Source organism: Podarcis tiliguerta (assembly GCF_965153285.1).
Source record: "Podarcis tiliguerta genome assembly, chromosome: 16".
Lineage (NCBI taxonomy): Eukaryota > Metazoa > Chordata > Lepidosauria > Squamata > Lacertidae > Podarcis > Podarcis tiliguerta.
The window spans coordinates 4,176,024-4,189,707 of NC_139549.1; the positions used below are offsets into that span (position 1 = coordinate 4,176,024).

A 13,684-nucleotide genomic window follows, 5' to 3' on the forward strand; every position below is an offset into this window, starting at 1 on the left:
CCTGTTTCCCTCCCCTCAATTTAAATAATCTGCGCCCCCCCCAGCCGTATTGTTCCAAAGGATGTTCTTGAGCCAGCACACGCATCGTTAGCAGAGTTAATTACCGCCGCGCAGCCAGCAGCGTCTCAGCCATGCAAAGGCGGTCGCTTTTAATTACAGAGCAGGCCCACGGCCCGGCAAGGGGCTGCGGGGAAGAGGAGATGAAATTGGAAGGCCGGGCGCCGGAACGGGCCACTTGGACGCTTCCCGCACAAATTGGTCGCGGGCCGGCAGAGCCGAAAGCAGCAAACAGCCCCGTTCGGAAGCAAAATAGTTCTCAAAGTTGGGAAGATGTTGCAGTTATATATATATATATATATTGCAGGGACCTACCGGCCAGCAAGAGGAATGCAGCCGTTGAAAAAAAAAAAAAAAAAAGCTGCGGTTGCGGGTTCGCGAAGTTTCCCACGCAATGACATTTGCAAAGGTTGCAATTGCGGGCTCTTGGCAATTTTCGCGCAATGGCAATTCCTCCCCAGACAGAGGGGTGTAGCCAGGATCTTAGAAAGACATGGGTGCAAAATTTGCTGGGTTAATTTATAAGAACAGGTGTTCCTGGGGACTTGAAGAGGCTGGGTGATTTCTCCCTAGGGTGGCCCGCCATTCTGTATAACACAGGATCATATTTCAGTGTAAAATGCTATATCCTGTTTTGATTCAATACAGACCCTCCGAGTGTTCCTATTTTCGAGCGACACTCCCGGATTTACAGAATCATAGAATCATAGAGTTGGAAGAGACCACAAGGGCCATCGAGTCCAACCTCCTGCCAAGCAGGAAACACCATCAGAGCACTCCTGACATATGGTTGTCAAGCCTCTGCTTAAAGACCTCCAAAGAAGGAGACTCCACCACACTCCTTGGCAGCAAATTCCACTGTCGAACAGCTCTTACTGTCAGGAAGTTCTTCCTAATGTTTAGGTGGAATCTTCTTTCTTGTAGTTTGGATCCATTGCTCCGTGTCCGCTTCTCTGGAGCAGCAGAAAACAACCTTTCTCCCTCCTCCATGTGACATCCCTTCATATATTTGAACATGGCTATCATATCACCCCTTAACCTCCTCTTCTCCATCCTGGTTTCTGATTTGATTCCCGAATGTCCCACTTTTCCTTAGGACGTCCCTATTTTCTTCGGAGAAATGTTGGGGGGGTGGAATTATCCGACCCTTGAGCCAGGGAGATAAGTAACTATACAACCTTCAGAAGACATCTGAAGACAGTCCTGTATAGTACAACTTTCCTAGCTTCTTGCAGAACCTCCAGCTGCAGAGGCAGTCTATTGGGATTCCTCTTTGGGGCATTTTGGGGCACCGCAAGGAACAGGAGTCTGGACTCTATGAGCCAGTGGCCCGATGCAGGCTCAGGCCTCTCCGTACGTTCTTAAGGACTAGAAACCCGCAGCGGCCTTGCAGAGACTGTCTGACGCCCCTGACCGCTGATGAAGCCGACGGGCAACGGAAAACCACGCTGCCCAGATGCCCACAAGCGCCCCACATTTGCAGGAAGGCTGGGGTCCGTTGCCTCCGTGTTTTTGCAAGGATGCAAACACACGACGCCGTCGCTTTTCACAAGGCAGTCGCCAGGAAAAAAAGGGTTTCTTTTCCAGTCCTGGGGTGGGAAAAGCGGAGGAGATCTTATCCCCCACACACTGAAAACACTTGGGAAGGGGGGGGGGAGCGTTAAGAAGATACTTTTTTTGGGGGGGGGTGCCTATCAGAATCCAGAGTCCCCTCCTTCGAAATACAAGCGCTTTCCTGAAAATTGGGCATTTGTTGGAGATGGGCTGGAGTCGCAGATAAAGGCAAAAACAGACGCTTCTCTAACCTCGCACCCAGCACAATCCCGGTATCAAAAACTCATTATTATGGTCTTACAGCCTTCCGTGCTTATTACAGAGAGTCATCTAGCGAGATCCACAACAGCTATTTTCTTCCGTCGCCCCCTTCCAGCTTTACCTGAAGGAGAGGGGGCAGCGGAAACGCTCCTCTCTCATTCCCCCACCCCCACCTCCATGCCCAGATCTATTTTTCCCCCTCGCAGCCCCCAAGCAAAAGCAGAATCCCGCTTGTTGTTGTTGTTTAGTCGTTTAGTCTTGTCCGCCTCTTCGTGACCCCCTGGACCTGAGCACGCCAGGCCCTCCTGTCTTCCACTGCCTCCCGCAGTTTGGTCAAACTCATGCTGGTAGCTTTGAGAACACTGTCCCACCATCTCGTCCTCTGTCGTCCCCTTCTCCTTGTGTCCTCCATCTTTCCCAACATCAGGGTCTTTTCCAGAGAGTCTTCTCATGAGGTGGCCAAAGTCTTGGAGCCTCAGCTTCAGGATCTGTCCTTCCAGTGAGCACTCAGGGCTGATTTCCTTCAGAATGGAGAGGTTGGATCTTCTTGTAGTCCATGGGACTCTCAAGCGTCTCCTCCAGCACCAGAATTCAAAAGCATCCATTCTTCGGCGATCAGCCTTCTTTATGGTCCAGCTCTCACTTCCACTTTCCACTACTGGGAAAACCAGAGCTTTTACTATACGGAGCTTTGTTGGCAAGAATCCCGCGATGGCTCCCCTATTCTGAAAGAGGGGCTTCGCGGGGTCCTGAGGGAGACGTGGACATGTAAGGAGGCAGCTGGAGCAGAGCAGCAGTACACCTGCTTTGCAGGAAGAAGGTCTCAGGTTCTGATTAGACCTGAGGATACTTCTAATTCTCATGAAGAGGAAATGTCTCAAATAAGTTTGTGCATTGCAGGCAGGCATCAGGCATAGGCAAACTTGGCCCTCCAGATGTTTTGAGACTACAATTCCCATCATCCCTGACCACTGGTCCTGCCAGCTAGGGATGATGGGAGTTGTAGTCCCAAAATAATCTGGAGGGCCAAGTTTGCCTGGTCTAGATGAGTCCCTTCCGACTCTACAATTCTGTGGTTCTCATTTGACCTGAGGAGGTTTCTAGTCCTCATGAGCAGCGAATGTAGCTTAGCAAAATACAGGCGTGCAGCCAGTTGCTAGACCTTACAGTGGTGCCTCGGGTTAAGAACTTAATTCGTTCTGGAGGTCCATTCTTAACCTGAAACTGTTCTTAACCTGAGGTACCACTTTAGCTAATGGGGCCTCCTGCCGCCACCGTGCGATTTCTGTTCTCATCCTGAAGCAAAGTTCTTAACCCGAGGTACTATTTCTGGGTTGGCGGAGTCTGTAACCTGAAGCGTCTGTAACCTGAAGCGTCTGTAACCCGAGGTACCACTGTACTGCTCTTGGTGTTAATAAACATGAGCAATTTAGGTTCATTATTTTACTCAAACGGAGTAAAAGCTCACAACCAGTGAATTTTGCAAAATGGGCAGCAATCTCTCTAATTTAAGGACTCTAATTTAAGGACTCCCCAACTCAGTAGTCTTGTTTCCACAGCTCACAGAAGCAAACAAGTCGCTAGCCCTCAGTGACTTTGCAGAAGCTGCCAGCATTCAGATGATGCCAAGGATTTTCTGGTGACCCACTCTCACAGCTTCTGCTAACTACTTATACCCCCTTACATTAGGCCTGGATGCTGCTGAGAGATTTTGTATTTTATATTAGGAAGTGGAAAGTGTTTAGGACAGGGTAACACAGCACATAGTTAAAAAAAACACGGCATGCTTCTCATAATCAGTTGCTGAAAGGGGAGAGTTTCTACTCAGGTCCAGCTTGCCAGATTCCCGTTGAAAAATGTGGTTGGGCCACTGAGAGACCAAGATCCTGGGCTAGGTTGGCCTGTCCTAATGGAACCTCCAGCTCCAGAGGCAGTCTATCTGGATACCTAAGTAAAGATAAAGGGACCCCTGACCATTAGGTCCAGTGGTGGCCGACTCTGGGGTTGCAGCACTCATCTCGCTTTATTGGCCGAGGGAGCTGGCGTACAGCTTCCGGGTCATGTGGCCAGCAGGACTAAGCCGCTTCTGGCGAGCCAGAGCAGCGCACGGAAACACCCTTTACCTTCCCGCCAGGGCGGTACCTATTTATCTACTTGCACTTTGACGTGCTTTCGAACTGCTAGGTGGGCAGGAGCAGGGACCGAGCAACGGGAGCTCATCCTGTCGCGGGGATTCGAAACGCCGACCTTCCGATCGGCAAGTCCTAGGCTCTGTGGTTTAACCCACAGCGCCACCCACATCCCACCTGGACTTTTGCTCGACTCCAACAATGCGCCTCCAGCTTCGAGCCAGTGTGGTGTCGTGGTTAGAGTGCACAGTGGACGCTGAGGTTGCGGACGTGATCCATGCGGGAGGCACGTTCACAACCCGCAGCGTTCGCAACCTGTGTCTGCGCACGCGCGGGTTGTGATTCAGCGCTTCTGTGCATGCGCAAAGCATGATTTAGCGCTTCTGCGCATGCGGAACTGCCCAAACCCGGAAGTTCCAGTACTTCCGGGTTCCAGCGATCCATAACCTCAAAAAACACAGCCTGAAGCGAGGTATGATTGTATATGGCAATGGCGCAGCAGAGACCAGGGTTCAAATCATGGAGCTCAATAATAATGATAATAATAATAATAATAATAATAATAATAAATTTTATTTATATTCCGCCCTCCCCAGCCGAAGCCGGGCTCAGGACGGCTAACAACAATAAAACAGTACAAAAGTACAGCACAAACAACACTCTAAAATCATTCATTATAAAATTAATTAATTCAAGCCACTGCCAACCATTGGGCCAGAGCTCCGCGAAGATTGCCGAGGGAGGGAGTCAGGCTGTGCCCTGGCCAAAGGCCTGGTGGAACAGCTCCGTCTTGCAGGCCCTGCGGAATGATGTCAAGTCCCGCAGGGCTCTGGTCTCTTGGGACAGAGCGTTCCACCAGATCGGAGCCACGGCTGAAAAAGCCCTGGCTCTGGTGGGGCCAGCCTAACTTCTCTGTGGCCTGGGACCTTCAAGATGTTTTTATTTGAAGACCGTAAATTTCTCTGTGGGGCATACCGGGAGAGGCGGTCCCGTAGGTATGAGGGTCCTAGCCCATATAGGGCTTTAAAGGTCAAAACCAGCACCTTAAAGCTGATCCTGTACTCCACCGGGAGCCAGTGCAGCTGGTATAGCACCGGGTGAATGTGATCTCGCAGCGACGACCCTGTAAGGAGTCTCGCTGCGGCATTCTGCACCCGCTGGAGTTTCTGGGTCAGTCTCAAGGGCAGCCCCACGTAGAGCGAGTTACAATAATCCAGTCTGGAGGTGACCGTCGCGTGGATCACAGTGGCTAGGTCAGGGCGAGAGAGGTAAGGAGCCAACTGCTTAGCTTGGCGGAGATGGAAAAATGCCGCCTTTGTTGTAGCTGCAATCTGCGCCTCCATAGAAAGGGAGGTGTCAAAGATTACACCCAAACTCTAGATCACCCAATGTGGTGATCTACATCGCAGGGTTGTTGTGAGGGTGAAAAGCACAGAGAGATAACCATGTGTGCCACTTTGAGCTCCATGGAGCTCACCCCGTCGCGAGGATTCAAACCGCCGACCTTCCGATCGGCAAGTCCTAAGCGTCCTAAGTACTTAGGGGCATTTGGCCACCGCAGGGAAAGGATGCTGGGGCCGGAGGGGCCCCCTTTTGGCCTGCATGCTCTTGCAAAGCCACTCCGCCTTCGTGCCCGATATTCATCGCCAAAACGCAGAGCGATTAAGCTCTGCTTCACGGGGCTGCAGCCAAGCAGGGAGGGCTTCTCCCCTGGGCCGTCTCAGCAGTAATTTTGCCAGCCTCACATCGGAGCCGCCTGCCACTTAAGAAGGACGCTGCCTTTCAGACGCCGGGAGGAACAGGCGGATTTCTTCCTCTCTGAAAGAGGGAATACGCCCCCAAGTTTAAAGCCATTAGGAAGCTGGCGTGACGGAGATGTCGGTGGGTGGCCCGCCGGGGACCAGCGCGGGCGAACAGGGCCTGTCGCCGAGGGAACGGCACGGCGGCTCCTCACATCTCACTACCGCTAGGCCAGAGCCTGTCGCCTCAGATTGGGCAGGTGCCAAACCCCCTCAGCTCAGTTTCTGGCTGTGGAAATCTCCAGGGCTGTCCTGCGTTCGAATCCTCGGCTCGGCTGGCACGTTCGTGATGGAGGAGGCCGTCGAGGAGTAGCAAATCGTGCGCTGCCTCGTTCTTGTTTCGCACGCAGAACAGCCTCTGCGCATTACCAGAGAGAGGGGGGGGGGGTGAACATTCCTATTGAGGACGGAAAAAGTGCCGGCGGTTTCCCCTCTGTGCCAAAATCCTATTTGCAGCTGCTCCTCCGCAGAAGCGGAGCGCCACTTTGGACCACTTGCGCCGCCTCTGAACGTTTTCTGTGGGGCCACATGGACTCATAGACCCGTAAAATTGGTAGGGACCTTGGGGGGGGGGTTATCTAGCCTGTTGCTGAGGGAACGGCACGCCAGCCCCTCACATCTCACTACCGCTAGGCCAGAGCCTGTCGCCTCAGACTGGGCAGGTGCCAAACCCCTGTGCCCAATTTCTGGCCGCAGAAATCCCCAGGTCCAGGCTGTCCTGTGTTCGAATCCTCAGTTCCGCAATGCAGGGATCTCGTTGTCCCCATCTCAATTTGACACCAGACTGGACTCTGCTTAGCTTTGTTTGTGCTGTACGTTTGTACTGTTTTATTGTTGTTAGCTGCCCTGAGCCCGGCTTCGGCTGGGGAGGGCGGGATATAAATAAAATTTATTATTATTATTATTATTATTATTATTATTATTATTATTACTATTATTATTATTATTATTATTATTATTATTATTATTATTTGCAAACATGCTAGCAGTTTTATTGCTCTACCATTGAGCTGCCGAGTTTCCCTTAAAAACAAATAAGGTTCCAGTCCTCATGGTTTGGAAGAAGAAGCTGGTATAAAGGAGAAGCAGCCTACCTAAATGGACAGGTCTACTCAGCTATGGTTTTCCCAGTAGTGATGTATGGAAGTGAGAGCTGGACCATAAAGAAGGCTGATTGCCGAAGAATGGATGCTTTTGAATTCTGGTGCTGGAGGAGACTCTTGAGAGTCCCATGGACTGCAAGAAGATCAAGCCTATCCATTCTGAAGGAAACCAGCCCTGAGTGCTCACTGGAAGGACAGATCCTGAAGCTGAGACTCCAAGACTTTGGCCATCTCATGAGAAGAGAAGACTCCCTGGAAAAGACCCTGATGTTGGGAAAGTTGGAGGGCACAAGGAGAAGGGGACGACAGAGGACAAGATGGTGGGACAGTGTTCTCGAAGCTACCAGCATGAGTTTGACCAAACTGCGGGAGGCAGTGGAAGACAGGAGTGCCTGGCGTGCTCTGGTCCAGGGGGTCACGAAGAGTCGGACACGACTAAACAACTAAACAACAACAACAGCAACAGGAAGGATTTGAAACCTGTGGGATCAGAGATTCTTAGAAGACTGGAGTAAATATATGAACTACCTGAAAAGTAATTGTGATGAACAGATTACGCTGGTAGGACGGCCAGAAGTTTCGTAAAGTGGATTATTTCAAATACTGCAAGAAAGACTAAGAAAAGAATTATTAGTTAAGGCTAATTAAGTGTAATAGGAAATCAAGAAATGCAGAATGAGCGATAAAGAATGGAAAAGCATCAGAGGTGTTGACGGAAGTCAAAAATATTGTATACGATGTGAAGATATGTTGTTTGACTGTTGGAACTGAAATGTTTAAAAAATCAATAAAAATGTATATTAAAAAAAAGAGCTTGATCCAGCTAGCTGGTCTCTTCTTATGTAACCAGTGGGGGAGGATTTGTCAAGAGGCAGGGAGAAGCGTGATCGGTCGCCGCCATCTGCAGACCATGTATGATCTTAAGGCGGAGGAGCGCGGGCTGGGGAAAAAGTTGGCAACCCGGTTTTCGAGGCAGCACCCTGCGAAGATATTGGTGGGGAGGAGTGTTGGCTGCCCTATTCTATAACCGCCCTCCCACTCGGAAAGCACTGTATGAATACCAGTCCTTGCTGGCGTCTGGCTTCCTCAGCGGGCTTAAGACCTGCCACTTAGCTACCCGCTAAGGAGTTAAAACCTTGTCACCGAATTGATCGCAAGGAGCTAACGGGGCCCCCATCATGGGGCCAGCCGCTGCAAAAGATTCCCTCCTCGCATTAAGATTTAAGACCCCGCGATGGCGTGGTCTCCGAAATTAGACAATGTAATTAAATGAAATATTATGCCAATTAAAATCCAGAGCCCCCCACACGCCAGTCTAATCCTTACCCTGGGCCATCTTCGATGTAAATTTAATATATTACTTCTCATCAACTCCACATTATATTCCGGCGCCTCTGAGCAACGATGGGCTAATTTTAGAGAATTCTCCAGCTGTCTTGCTGCCTCCCCATAAAGCAGGGAGAGAGAGAGAAAGAGAGAGAGAGAGAGAGAGAGAGAGATGACTTTGGGGGAGAAAGCAGGGAGTTTGAGAAAACTGTGTCGTCAGGGGTTTTTTGGAGGAGCTGACAGGGTTCCACATTGTTAGGCTTTCTGCCTTCTTGGAATCGAAGCGGTTTAAAGCTGAGCAGGCTTCTAGTCCCCATGAAATGAGATTTTTTGAATCCAAGCATTTTAAAGCTCAGCAGGCTTCTAGTCCTCATGAACACAGATCTTGGAATCAAAGCGTTTTAAAGCTGAGCAGGTTTCTAAGCCCTCATGAGCAGAGATTTTTGGAAACAAAGCATTTTAAAGCTGAGCAGGTTTCTAGCCCTCATGAACAGAGATTTTTGGAAACAAATAATTTTAAAGCTGAGCAGGTTTCTAGTCCTCATAAAAAAAGATTTTTCAAATCAAAACATTTTAAAGCTCAGCAGGCTTCTAGCCCTCATGAACACAGATCTTGGAATCAAAGCGTTTTAAAGCTGAGCAGGCTTCTGGTCCTTCTTGGAATCTAAGTGTTTTAAAGCTGAGCAGGTTTCTAGCCCTCATGAACAGAGATTCTTGGAAACAAAGAATGAGCAGGTTTCTAGTCCTCATGAACGTCCTAAAGCCGCCTGAACTTTGCAAAACGCAAAACTGCTGGTTTTCCTAGCCTCCAAATCCCCTTAAATCAAGACTCAGTGCTTGCTTACTCCACGCGCCGCACATTTTGTACCAATAAGCGAACCCAGCTTATGGACAGAAACGCCTCCCTCAAAACAGGGACCCCGAATGAAAGAACGATTCAACAAGTTTCTTGGGGAAGAAAGAAAACCAGCATCACATTTTTGTCAAATCTGAGGGCAGGATTCGCACTCGTGCCCCTGGCTCCACCCACCACCGGCATGCGGCCCCCGGGAAGGCGAGGCGGCCCTGGGGTTTCACCGTTCCTGCCTTACACTTTTCCTTCTAGCTCCAGTCCTATTCCGGCTTCTTTTGCAGGGGGGAACCTGGGGGGGGGTGGGCCTTCAAGGTGGGAGAACCCCCACTCCCCCCCCACGTGTGGGTCCACCTTGTTCCGGCCACCAGGGGGCAGCAGTGACGGAATCCGGTCGGCACAGGCCTCCCCCCTTCCCAGTCCCCCCCCTCTGTCCGCAGGGCTCTGGCGCTCGCATTGGAAATTAAACTATAAATAATTCAGACCTCGTTGCCGTTGCGAATACGGAATATGGAAGTGACAGAGGAGATGGGGCTGCAGGAGTCACTTACGCAGGGAGCAGAAATGGGGCTTAATACATTTTTGGGGGGGTGGGGGGAGAGGAACCAAGACACACACACAAAACCCCATTTCTCTCTTTTCCCCACCACTTAGAAACAGGACGAAAAATTAGCAGCTGTGCAAAGGAGAACACTATTGTAACGAAATCCAGGGCAGGCAAAAAACAAAAACGCAAGCAGAATCCCAAAATGTGCTGATTTTCCTCTCTCTATAAAAAAAGGCAGTGTTGTGCAGTGGTTAGTCTAGGACCTAGGAGAGATCAGAGTTTGAATGCCCGCTTGAAGCTCTCAAGGGGTGAGCTCGGGGCCAGATCACCGCATGGGGAGGTTGGGGGCCAGAGGGAGAGGCGGCGGCAGTCTGTACATGCTCAGAGGCTCCGCTGTGGAGGTTGCAGAAGAGGAGGAGTCCCCCTGACTGGGACAGCTCATTTAAGGCGACGGAAAAGTCACGAGACAGGTTACAGTTTTGCTCCAGCTGCATATTCCTTCACTGGACTATATCAGGGGTCAGCAAACTTTTTCAGCAGGGGGCTGGTCCACTGTCCCTCAGACCTTGTGGGGGGCCAGACTATATTGGGGGGGGGGAATGAATTCCTATGCCCCACAAATAACCCAGAGATGCATTTAAATAAAAGGACACATCCTACTCATGTAAAAACACGCGGGGCGGTCCGGATTTAGAAGGCAATTGGGCCGAATCCGGCCCCCAGGCCTTAGTTTGCCTACCCATGATCTAGTTCAATATTTCCAACACTGACTGGAAGCAACTCTTCAGGGTTTCCGGCAGGGCTTCTCTCACAACCCTACCAGGAGATGATGGAATTTGAACCCCGGACCTTCTGCATTCAACACAGCTGTTCTTCCGCAGGGCTGTGGCCCTTCCCCAAGATTTTGAGCAGATAGTGGTCAGAAAGGATGAAGGATTTCCACAAGGATCCCCCAGTGGGCTGGCCTATAGATCACGACCCCGGCCTCGAGTGCGAATTCAGCTAAGAAGACCAAGCCAGCGGTTTATGTATGAATGGATCAATGCGCTTGTTGCTGGTTTGCATGTTAATTTTAGCACTCGCTTAGAGGGGAGGGACGTTGCCAAGTAAGTTAGCATTCCCCAGTTTAATCCATCTTTACTATTTGCAACAGAATGTAACAGTTACGTTCCGGGGATTGGCAAATCGAAGCCATTGCCGCTCATTTGGCGGCGGCTTTTTATCCCCGCGTTAAAAACACAAAAACAATCAGGGGCTGCTTGCTGACATTTTCCTCCGGGCCTTTTCACACAAACTCCCTCTTTGCTTTTGAGGCTAGATTACGGCAGGCTTGAAAGTTAAAGGCAGCTTTCCCGCAAGGTGCCAGAGTTCACTTCCTCCTCCTCCCTCCCAATCCGCCTTTCCTTTTGTGCCGTGGCTTTTCAAGAGCGTTAAGAGCAGACGGCTATCTTGTGGACGAAAAGTTGCTCAGGGAGCCTTTGTGGTGATGGGGAGCTGAAGAAAAGGGGATCAAAAGGTCTTCATTTACTGTATTTTTTTACTCTATAAGACTCACTTTTTCCCTCCTAAAAATTAAGGGGAAATGTGTGTGCGTCTTATGGAGCGAATGCAGGCTGCGCAGCTATCCCAGAAGCCAGAACAGCAAGAGGGATTGCTGCTTTCACTGTGCAGCGATCCCTCTTGCTGTTCTGGCTTCTGAGATTCAGAATATTTTTTTTTCTTGTTTTCCTCCCCCAAAAACTAGGTGCGTCTTATGGTCTGGTGTGTCTTATAGAGCGAAAAATACAGTAATTCAGGAGTGGTGAATCTCAGGCCATCCCTGCCCTTGGGACTCCCCCCCCCCCCAAAAAAAAACCCCAACCTGTGAATTGCATTCTAGAACTGTTTTCATGCCTCTCATTTTTCCGGATGGAAGACCATGTAGCAGTGTGGATCCCTTGCCTACCTCACAGGCTTGTTGTGAACACAAAAGGGAGAAGCGGGAAAATGTGTGGGTGTAAACAAAATTCTGCCCCTTTCCCCCTTATGGGGTACCCAAGAGCCCATACAGAGTCCTTGCGTAGGTTCCCTATTGGTAGGAGAAAATAACAGAGACCAACCAGAGAATACTGAGGAGCAAAGCAGCTAGTAAGCCTGATCTTTATTGATCTGTTGCAACAGGGTGATCCCCTCACACGCAGGAGGGAGGAGGAACCCAGAACAATGGTGTGCAAGGCCTTATATAGACTTTTGAAATTGCCACCCTGTAGGGACGCGGGTGGCGCTGTGGGTAAAACCTCAGTGCCTAGGACTTGCTGATCGTAAGGTCGGTGGTTCGAATCCCCGCGGCGGGGTGAGCTCCCGTCTTTCGGTCCCTGCTCCTGCCCACCTAGCAGTTCGAAAGCACCTCAAAGTGCAAGTAGATAAATAGGTACCGCTTTATAGCGGGAAGGTAAATGGCGTTTCTGTGTGCGGCACTGGTGCTGGCTCGCCAGAGCAGCTTCGTCACGCTGGCCACGTGACCCGGAAGTGTCTTCGGACGGCGCCGGCTCCCGGCTTCTTGAGGGAAATGAGTGCGCAACCCTAGAGTCGATCACGACTGGCCCATACGGGCAGGGGTACCTTCACCTTCACCTTTAGATCAAGACCACCCCCAGAAACATCATACATACATCACAGAAAGCGTGTAGCTCAAGACCTCCACCCACATACCTACATCACAGAAAAGGCGGTCTACAACAGAAATCTGAGTGCTTTGTTTACCTCCTGTTTGCCAGGTTACCTGTTGAATGGTCACTTGATTGGGTTGCCTGGGGAGCCTGGCCAGTCTTTTGTAATGATAAATACTTAGTTCCTGAGCCAGGTCACAGGCTCACACCCTATTCATATCTTAAATGTGCCCTTAAGACAGGATTTGTGAAGGAAAAGACAATGGGGAGGCTTTTCCATTTTCCTTTGACCTTGCAGAGAAAGAATTGAGGTCAGTTGGGAATCAAAAATGGTTTCAGGTCGGTCTTCCTGTGTTGATCTATGTATGTGCTTGGTTGGTACACTTATGAACATTTAACATATATCTAAGACCTCAAAGGGACGCGGGTGGCGCTGTGGGTTAAACCACAGAGCCTAGGACTTGCCAATCAGAAGGTCGGTGGTTCGAATCCCCGCGATGGGGTGAGCTCCCGTTGCTCGGTCCCTGCTCCTGCCAACCTAGCAGTTCAAAAGCACATCAAAGTGCAAGTAGATCAATAGGTACCACTCCGGCAGGAAGGTAAACGGCGTTTCCATGCGCTGCTCTGGTTCGCCAGAAGCGGCTTAGTCCTGCTGGCCACATGACCCGGAAGCTGGACGCCGGCTTCCTCGGCCAGTAAAGCGAGATGAGCGCCGTAACCCCAGAGTCGGTCACGACTGGACCTAATGGTCAGGGATCCCTTTACCTTTACCTTTAAGACCTCAAAATTCCTATCACATGTGCATGTCCTTCCTTTGAGTTCCTTGGAAGAATGAAGGCAGGCTATATACATCATCAAGGGGAGAGCTGTCAATGGCTATCAGCCACAATGGCTACGATCTGCGTCCACGAACAGAAACAGAGGTGGTGCCGTGGGTCAGAGCATTGGACCATTAACCAGAAGGTTGGTGGTTCGATCCCACCCAGGGACGGCTGCGGGCAGGATTCCAGCATTGCAGGGGGGTGGACTGGATGTCCTTTGGGGTCCCTTCCAGCTCTAGGATACGATGATTCTGAATGATAGTTGCAGGAAACTAGCTTTTGTGCTCGGATCCTGTGTCTTGGTGGTTTCCAAGAGGCAACTGTGTTGCCGCTTGAAGAACAGGGTGCTGGACTTAAGATGGGCCTGATCCTGCTGCAGACCCTTCTTACGTTCTTAAGAAATAAAATATTAATCTTCCAAAATCTGGGGACGATTGAAAAGAAAGAAAGAAAGCAGGCGGGCTAAATTTTACTCTGAGTCAGCTGTGCCCATGGATTCCAATGGGTCTACTCAGCCAGCCAACCAACCAACCAACGGCCTGGCTGGCTGCAATCCACAGGCTGCCTGGGATTCAGAGATTTACCTCTG

At 50.4% G+C, this 13,684-nt stretch overlaps 1 protein-coding gene and 1 long non-coding RNA gene across 4 annotated transcripts in view; one reads left to right on the forward strand and one right to left on the reverse strand.

The window, feature by feature from the left end:
• SEMA6C (semaphorin 6C) overlaps positions 1 to 13,684 on the reverse strand; it is a 128,950-nt gene that overhangs the window by 71,232 nt on the left and 44,034 nt on the right. The gene's annotated exons all lie outside the window — the stretch shown is intronic.
• Positions 8,198 to 9,086, forward strand: LOC310665929. The gene is made up of 3 exons (XR_014505720.1): positions 8,198 to 8,644; positions 8,703 to 8,759; positions 8,965 to 9,086. It is a non-coding gene; the product is annotated as an uncharacterized lncRNA (long non-coding RNA).